The 9307-nt window shown below is 43.3% G+C and overlaps 1 protein-coding gene and 1 long non-coding RNA gene across 2 annotated transcripts in view; one reads left to right on the top strand and one right to left on the bottom strand.

The window, feature by feature from the left end:
- The window catches only part of gpr4 (G protein-coupled receptor 4), a 25738-nt gene extending 22399 nt beyond the window's left edge, over window positions 1-3339 (bottom strand). The window contains exon 1 of the mRNA XM_068585150.1: window positions 3259-3339. The gene's annotated coding sequence lies outside the window, so the exon portion shown is untranslated. The remainder of the gene's footprint in view (window positions 1-3258) is intronic.
- Window positions 3340-4347: 1008 nt separating this feature from the next.
- Window positions 4348-5030, top strand: LOC137790314 (uncharacterized). The gene is made up of 3 exons (XR_011077900.1): window positions 4348-4461; window positions 4667-4809; window positions 4912-5030. It is a non-coding gene; the product is annotated as an uncharacterized lncRNA (long non-coding RNA).
- The last annotated feature ends 4277 nt before the right edge of the window (window positions 5031-9307 follow it).

Genomic DNA, 9307 nt, shown 5'->3' with positions numbered 1-9307 from the left:
CTGCGTGTCTGTTGAAGATACTCTGGAGAAACAACATCACTTTCCAATGCCACAAACAGCTGTTTGTACAGTTCTTGGCATCATCTAATATTGCTGTGTGCACACTTTCTCTTGCATATTCACGGACATTTCATTTTAATTTCGAGAAATATTTTTCCAATTATTGCAAAATTTGCATAAAGGCTAGGAGCCCATACACTACATAAAGGAAGTCAAACCACCGAGAACCCGCCCCCCACTATCTGCCACTCAAACCTTAAAAGCAACATCCATTTGGTGGAAATCCTCTTCTCACAACATTTCCAAAAATACCACAACTTATTATGCGACAGCGTGTTATCAAGGCATGCTACGCTACGCTATGCCATGTTATGTTACAGTAGAACGGTTGTCAGTCAGGCTAGCTGTTAGCGCTGTTCTCTCCAGTAGCTGTAGCCTCAAATCACAGTGATTACTTAACCACAGAGGCTCTTAAGTGTTGTTTATCACATCTCCTCTGGAGAGCCATTTTACCACCGCTGCTCTCTCTTTCACGTCCACCCTCCTCTGAAGCTCTTTTTGATCCTCCTCTCCCTTCCATCCATCATGTCTCCCATCGCGCTCCTCTGGGCTCAACCTCTTCCTCTCCTTTCTTTTCTTTCCTCTACTTCCTGTTCATCTCTGTCCTTTAAAATAAACCCCTCTAATGTCTTCCTTCCTTTCTTTCCAGCTGGTCCCGTCTCATATCCTGTCCTTGAATTGTTCTTTTCCTAATCCAATTTTTTTTTCATCCATCTATGAGATTTTGAGATACTTCACGGGATAACGGATAACATTGATCTGCTGGTGGCACCAGAAATCAATAAATGTCATGAGATTGCTAAAGTTTCATCATTTGAGCCTCACAGATATCTGGAGCCAAGCGAGTGGCAATACGTCCAATGGATGTTGAGGTATTTGAAAGGTATTGTATTTAAATTCATCGCCGTTTTCAAAGAAAAGACAAAATCAAGGAAAGATTACTGCACCTAAATGTCCCGTTTAGTCCATTCATACTCACATTTGTGCACTTCTCAACCAAATGAACTCATGAATAACATCACACCCAACTTCACACCAGGGCGAACGCATTCTTTTAAAGGTCACACGGCCGTATGACTTCTGTGAGAGACGGCGCACCAGGCGGAGGGGAGAGGGGCTTGGGGGTCGGGGGAGGTGGGTTGAGGTGGTTGTGGAGCAGTAAAAGGAACCGGTAAGTAAAGCCGTAAAGCCGGGCCTCTCAGAGAACCACGTCATCCCTCTGCCTTCAAGGTCCGGGGCCAAAAAGGAAAAGCACAGATTATCTTTCCAAAGAGGTCGGCACTAGTTTAGTGCGAGAGGATGATGATGGAGGAGGAGGAGGAAGATGGGTTGCTTGTAATTTCGTTATGAATGAAATACAGTTAAAGACAGTTATTTTTTCTGTATACACACACACACACACACACATACATATATAGTGTCTTTTGCAGCCAGCAAAGCAAATAAAAAACAACAACTGAGAATCGTAATCCCATGAAACGCTCAGCAACAGGATTGGGAGGCAAAAGGGAGCTGGACACAAGAAGAGAGGGAAACAAAAGAAAGAAAGAAAAGGAACTGATCCGATGCTACTCACAATAGAAAGACGCTGGAGGAGGGAGGAGAGAAGGAGGGGAAGATTGCAGACTGAGGAGTACAGAGAAAACGAGATCTCACAGATTTTCCTATGACAACTGTTGAAAAGACGAACAGAGGATTCATTCAAGAGTTACAAAAAAAGACCATTAAGGTCTGTTGAAGCATTTCTGCAGCTCAATGTAGCACGATGCTCTCTATCTCTCTCTATCTCTCTCTATCTCTCTCTCTCCCTGCCTCATCTGCAAGACTGCTGATCGGCTAAATCATATAGTACATCATATAGTACTCATTTGTGTGTTATCAAAACAAGAATTCCTCAGGACGAGGGAGAAGCGAGTGGCATGTCGACATCAACTCCATCTCAGTGAGCACGAAGAAGCGATTTGATTTGGTCAAACTCCCCCAGCAGCGTTTAGTTTTTTGTGTGAAATCAATATTTTCTCATTTCAGGAAGAACTCGCGTGATAATCATTTTCTGGTGAGTAATTTGAGCTTCATGTAATTATACATTTAGACGACGTAATCATGTACCACAGTGTCCCGATGTGTGATTTCATCACCATGTGACTCAATTAAAAGATGACAAATTGCCGTCTTGAGTTGCTTGTGGGCAGTGAAGGAGCTACAACTCTGATTGACACAAGCTGTCTCCTTCAGAACATGTTTTTACGGGGATTTAATGTGGAACCCATCCAGCTCGGTTCAACACAAAATAATAAACTATACTTTCTAAATCGCGGGCTCTGCTCTCATGTTTTGCTGGTCTGGTCTCCTGCACAGAGCCAGAGGAAGTCGGAGGGGTTCAGTGACACAGGCGGCTGATTTAGTTGTACAGTCTCATGATTTATTAATGGTCTGCAGTCACAACCCTGGAGCTGTGGCACAGTGGCAGACACACAAGTGCCCGTTGTACTGTGCCGTCAGCTCATCCCCTCATCCCCTTGCTAATGCAATTTGACTTGCTTTTGCAACAAGTTAATGGGAGCACACAAAAACGCCTGCTGTGTGAAGAGGCGGGCGAGAGAGAGGAGATGGTCTCGCACAGCGTGCTCTGACTTTTTCCTTTAAAGAGCCCAGCAGACGAGCTTCTATTGTCTGCAGCCGGTCCTTTTGTTGGTTTGCTGTGAGGCATCTGATCCTGTAAACACTGAAGTGATGTGTGACTGGATGTAATGAGATGAGAAACACCTGACACACTGACCCAATGATCCCACCGCTGGCAATAATACCAACTGAAGAACTGCAGACACGTCTGTGTATGGATAATAAGGCTGATTGATTTAGGAAGTAATTAAGCTGGATGGATACAGACAGACAGACAGATAGACAGATAGACAGATAGACAGATAGATAGATAGATAGATAGACAGATAGACAGATAGATAGATAGATAGATAGATAGTATAATCTGTTAAGGTATTCGGTCAGCTATAATATTACCATATTCATATCTATTAAATTGACCTATTAGGTGCGTGTTCCAGGTGACTAATGGCGCTGTCAATGCACATTTACGCCCACATTGCCGCAGCTACGCGGAGCAGAGTCGTCTTTCTGCGGCAGGTGTTTCACTTCCTCCCGTGAAGAGACAAGAGAGTAAAAGACAACAACGCTACTCACGGTGCACTTCACAGCAGCGAGGTCCACTCCTGCAACACGCGTATCATCCAGAGAGAGAGAGAGAGGGAGAGAGAGGGAGAGAGAGGGAGAGAGAGGGAGAGAGAGAGAGAGAGAGGGAGAGAGAGAGAGAGTAAAAAAAAAAAGTCTCCCAGGAAAGAAAAACCCGCTCGGTCGTAGTGGTGATGTCGAGTTAAAGCCTCCACAGCGGTACAATGCGGACAGAGAGGCGAGACAGCAGACTGAGAGAGAGAGAGAGAGAGAGAGGGAGAGAGAGAGAGAGAGGGAGAGAGAGAGAGAGAGAGAGAGAGAGAGAGAGAGAGAGAGAGAGAGAGAGAGAGAGAGAGAGAGGGCGGAACAGTCTTCAAGTAAGGCACAAAGCCACAACCTCTCTCTCTCTCTCTCTCTCTCTCTCTCTCTCTCCCTCTCTCTCTCTCTCTCTCTCTCTCTCTCTCTCTCTCTCTCTCTCTCTCTGTAGATGAAGTGCAGCTTCAGCTTCAAGGTTAGAGCATGCTGAAGTTACAGTTGAACAGGTTTGCTTTTATTAAGGGTGCGTCTCCAGGAAACAGTGTAAGTTAAAACTGTGTGTGTGTGTGTGTGTGTGTGTGTGTGTGTGTGTGTGTGTGTGTGTGTGTGTGTGTGTGTGCACTGGGCACTGTCTGAATGGCCCAGTAAAAGCCAAGCTCGCTGGTATCAAACATCTCCAGCAGTGAACTCGTCATGTCCTCATTAGCAGACATTAAAACTCCACCCGGCTCGTTCACGTGGTCTCGTGCTGCTGTGGGTCCTCTGGACTTACAGCATCTGGCTCTGAAGACTCTTTGTCAACAGACCCGTGTCTAAAATTAGCAGTAAAACACACTAAAAACAATTATTCATCATCCAATTTGAGTTCCTCCACAGCTGCAGCATGTCTTCCCACGCTGCACAAAAGGCTTTTATGTAATCGCTCCGTCTCCGTGCGGAACACACGTGCCGTCGTGTCAAAACAGCTGGGCTCACCTCAACATGTGCCTGTTAGCATGTATCCACACCCATCGCCATGTGCCGACTCTGTTTGGACAGGTGGCGTCCGCCGAACGCCGAGCGGATCAAGGAACCGCCACCATGCGGAGATGAAAGGACTGCGCTTCATCTGCACAGAGCTCTTACTGGCTGAGGTGGGCGAGTCTCCAACAATACCCGAACAATGCACAGTGGTTCCAGGTATGACGTCAGTTGGTTGGTCGAGACAATTGGTTGTATTTGCAGTCTGGTGCTGGCATTCACCGTCCTCACAGGACGAAACCCAAATAACATTGTTCAGATCTGTGCAACGGCCGTAAGTGCAACATTCCTGGACTATGTGTGCAGCCGTTTGGGTGCAAACAGTTTACCATGGAAGTTGACTTTGTTGTATCTTTGTGTTTAGTTTGTTTGGGTTCACACCGCTCACGTTCAAGGAGGCCTCACCTTCCTGGAAGTCCTTAGAGACAGACGGCTGCTAACATGTTGAAGGACCTCGTGTTTCACAGCTGGTTTATATTCCATGCTTTTGCTGCTTGTCTTTCACAGGTGAGACTGGAATTGCAAGTGATTCTTGTCTACAATGAAGGAAAAAAGTAGTTTAAGTTTAAATATTGCAAATGTGATATGCGCCTGCATTTATTTCTACAGCTGTACAGATGCTGACGGTAACACTGATGAGAGCAGGAACTGGACACCGACTGTACAGAGTAAATGGGTCTCTTGCAGGATTCCTTCCCTCGCTCTGCGGGACAACCAGCAGACGCCCCATACATCAACACGTTGCTCAACGGGCTGTTGGCAGCGCCTCAGACGCCCTGGCGACGTGAAGCATCGCCCGTTACACACAACCTGCATTCTTGACCTTCTCCGCTCCCGCTTTCTGACTTTGTGTCCCATTCTCTCCGTCTTTTCTATCTGTTTTTCTTTTTCCGCTCTCTTTCTGTTCTTACCGCTCATCCGTGTGCGCTCACACACTCATGGAGGTCTGCTTCAGGACGTGGGGCCAAATGCTGTGAATCAAAATGCGGAGGGAAACCGACACTTCCTCTTGAACAGGGTTCGCAGTGGGACAATGTGAACAGAAGATATACACGCAAAATGATTAATCTGTAAACATATATCTCATGTATACCATGAACCCAAACAATGACTTCATTAAGGGAAGAAAGCGGCCTCATGGTCTGTGGACTGAGAAGGTTGCTACCATTTTAACCTTCGCACAAGCGAAAATATGACAAGCCGGCATGATCCAGTTGATCAACTCCACCTTTAGTGTTGGAAATGTTTCTCATAAACATGGTCGGCATTTTTCAAGTTGAAGCATGAAGGATGTAGTTACGTCACAGTCCATGTGCAGCACGCGTCCATTCATCGTTTCTGTCCCACATTAATAGTGTGTGTGTGTGTGTGTGTGTGTGGCAGCCTCAGGGTTGTACATTTTGTGGTCGAGACCCCAGACTGTCAACTTATTCCATCCTGTGTTATTTGATTAAATGTCTCCGAGAACAACTGAGACAGTTTTTTATTCTCACGACTCGTCTCCTCAGACAAAAAAAAACCACAAATCTGCAGCTCTTTTCATCATTTTTACGTGTTTTCATTGCTCTTGTCGTCTTTTTTCCCCCCCCAAAAAATATGAATTATAAGAAGGGAACAAATGTTGTGACAATAGATCATTTAAAAGCGGCATGACTGATTTGTTTGTTCGGATCAATACTTTCGAAAGTCATCTCGGCTTCTGTCCTTTCCCCCCGAGAGGATTAATGCCGAGCGTGTTGTTACTCGCTGGTCCAGCAGAGAGGAACTTAAAGTGGGACTGCGTTCATCTTCTCCAACGTGGAGCCTCCTCCATCTCCCTGTCGTCTCAGCCCAGAGAAAACTGCCCTTTTCAGTGAAATCCATAAATCACAGCCCACATCGCGACTGATTTACATTAAGTTCACTGCACTGTCTTCTGGCACAAGTACAGACTGTTCTTTCATCTGCTTCTCATCACCGTCGACAGTCCAGCACTGTCACAAGAAGAGCTGTCGCATAGCCCCAGTTTGTAATAATAATAACAATAATTGTATGGATCCTATGCTCTACGGGGAGCCAGTGAAGAGACCTAAATATATATATATGTATATATATATATATGTATATATATATATATATACATATATATATATATATATATATATATATATATATATATATATATTTATATATAAAATATAAATGTATAAAATATATTAAAAACAAATCTGTCAATTAACTTTAACGTTAATTACTGAATTATATATATATATATATTTACATTTATGTATAAAATATAAATATATAAAATATATTTTTTAAAAATCTGTCAATTAACTTTAACGTTAATTACTGAATTATATATATATTATTATAATTATATATATATATATAATTCAGTAATTGACGTTAAAGTTAATTGACAGAATTTTTTTTACTATTTTGATAAAGACTAAAATAGAGATGTATTTATTTATTCATGTTCCTCACATGTATTTAAAGGTGGTTATTACACTCCTCATCAGGTGACAAATAAGCAGATCTCACTGTCTTTGGTTTCAAACAAGAAAAATAAATTGTTCAGACCATAAATCCTGATAAGATCTGTCCTCTCATGTCCACTATGGAGGGAATTTGGATAAACAGTTGTTTGCAATGAATCTCCTGGATCTCTCTGGATAAACAGTTGTTTGCAATGAATCTCCCGCTAATGATCACTTGTATGAAAGCTGATAGGGCTGTGGAATGTGCTGCTGGTTCAGCGCTCACTGGTTGCGCTCTGGAAAAAATAACAAAGGTTGTTGTAGAGATAAGGTGCGACTGTAAAGCCCTTATTGGGTCACAAACCAAACCAAAGTGACCTCAAGTGAAGCATGGAATCGCAGCCTGCTTCTGCACTGATAATCTAACCTCACCCTCCGGGGGAAAGGCATGCTAATTTCAATGGAGCGCAGAAGGACCTTGAGTCAGCGGTGGATCCAGAAACGGTGCCATGCTAACTGGCTACAGCGCTGCAGTCTTACCCCTTATGTCAGACTTCAGACCTGCAGGTCTCAAGAGGTCAAAACTTTAGAAATGCTCAGAATGTGTTGTAAGAACCAACACGTGTCAGCTCATCGGGATCATCCGCAAGCTGAAGCGCGTTGATCTTACATTAGAGTCGACTAAACTTACTCACAAGACTTCCTCTGAAGCTGTCCTCCTTCCATTTGTCCAAGCCTTTCTTTGTCTCTGCACATTGTGCTTCTAGGATGTTCCTGTCGTCCAATGCAAACGCAAGAAACAATGCAAAAAGGCGACAAATAACCTTTTAAAGTGCATCAGTCCTCACTTGCGTGATGGATTGCCAGGTTTCTGTAAATAAGGCTGACTCCATCCCTTTAGTTTGAAGTTATATGTTGAAACACCAGCCCTTCCCTGGGAAAACGTTCTGCTAAAATACGTCGGAAAAATGAATTGGCTGGTCATCAGTTCTCATCTTGCTGGACCTGATGACGATCAAGATAAACACTGAGCTCCACCATGTTCCTGAATGATAACAGAGGAGAGTGACACTAAATTACAAGAAGGCAATTCATTTAAATAGTAGAATTCTGTAAATGAAATGCAGATAAGCCTGTAGGACCCGGGCATTATACCCAGCACCCTTCTGTGAACTGGTATCTCTGGTGCAGCACTAGACCAACTGGCATGCAAATTAGCAATGTACGATACATGAAACTCAACAACAGATACACACAGGAGACAAAACCTGTTGACTGCACGCACAATACAAATATTTTCATATGTCAATGAGCTCATGGGCTTGATTCCTAGACTGCGCATAAGAAGTGGACGTCGTCGATTTGTACGTTGCCATCTTGACTTTTGTAAGTTTCCATATACCACGTATACGCTGTATGGGCGGCAGCGACCTGTCAATCACAGTAAGCCCGCCCTAAAGCATGCTGCTTTATTTTATTAATGACCATAATTTACTAAATGAACATCACGCTGTACTGAGGAAGACTTAAAACTAGAGATTGAGACATAAACTCACGTTTATAATGTTTACTGAGCGAATACATCAAGAGAGAAGCAGAGTCATGTGATCACAGACTTCTATCCAATCAGACTTCTTTTTGCAACCAGGGGTCGCCCCCTGCTGCTCATCAGAGAGAATGCAAGTTCAAGGTACTTCCACATCGGCAGATCTGGAGGTTGCCACCTGGTTCGGTCCAGCAGCTGCTGCTCTTATGGAGGTTTCTGGATTTCCAGCTACCAGATTATGAAGGAGGAGCATGGTACCGGTGCATCGGCTTTGATTGGAGCCCAATTAGTGAACACAGAGTTAATCACTGTTTAAAAGAGTCAACGGCTGATCCCATACTTCCCCGTTACTCCATGCGCTGTGCATGATCCTGTACTTCAGGGGAGATAAACTCCAATTAACATCTGAATGCTAAAACACCAGCAACATGGTGATCTTTCATCCTTATTAGTGTCTTTGCAGAAAGCTCCAGCGCCGCCTCCTTGTCCTCTGGGTCACCCTCTTCCTAAAGATCGATGCTTATTGTGTTAGAGTTGAGGGTATCCTATGTCTGGCTTTTTCTTTGCGGTTTGTAGGAAGTCCTTTTGTCCTCGTAATATTTATGTCGTTAATCCAGTAAATCTCATGAAAGCTACAAAGGCAAATTCATGTTTGTTTTTTACCAGACAGAAGCAATTTGGTTATACCCAGCTGTACCCATGAAAGTCTCTGTGGTATCTAGTAATAGACATGGAATAAATAATCATACAAGACGTTACACAGAACATACAATTAAAACATAACACAAAATGTTAAATAATGTGCTGGTATGACATTTCTATTGAAGGTTTATGGAGTTGATTTGAACTTTTTTTTTAACCAGTCACACTTTCGTTCTGTTATGCTCATGCTGGAGTTGAACATGTTTTGAAATGATGATTCCTGGTTTGTTGCATTTTGGGAGTTTGGGTACTTTTTAAACTGTCATTTTGTATAATTCATATGTAAACACTGTTA

The sequence above is a fragment of the Clinocottus analis genome, unplaced genomic scaffold, assembly GCF_023055335.1.
Source record: "Clinocottus analis isolate CAN_PGR_092001 unplaced genomic scaffold, fCliAna1.0.p SCAF_2, whole genome shotgun sequence".
NCBI classification, from domain to species: domain Eukaryota; kingdom Metazoa; phylum Chordata; class Actinopteri; order Perciformes; family Cottidae; genus Clinocottus; species Clinocottus analis.
The sequence above is the reverse complement of the archived record's forward strand: the minus strand, read 5'-3'. Positions and strand labels throughout refer to the sequence as shown.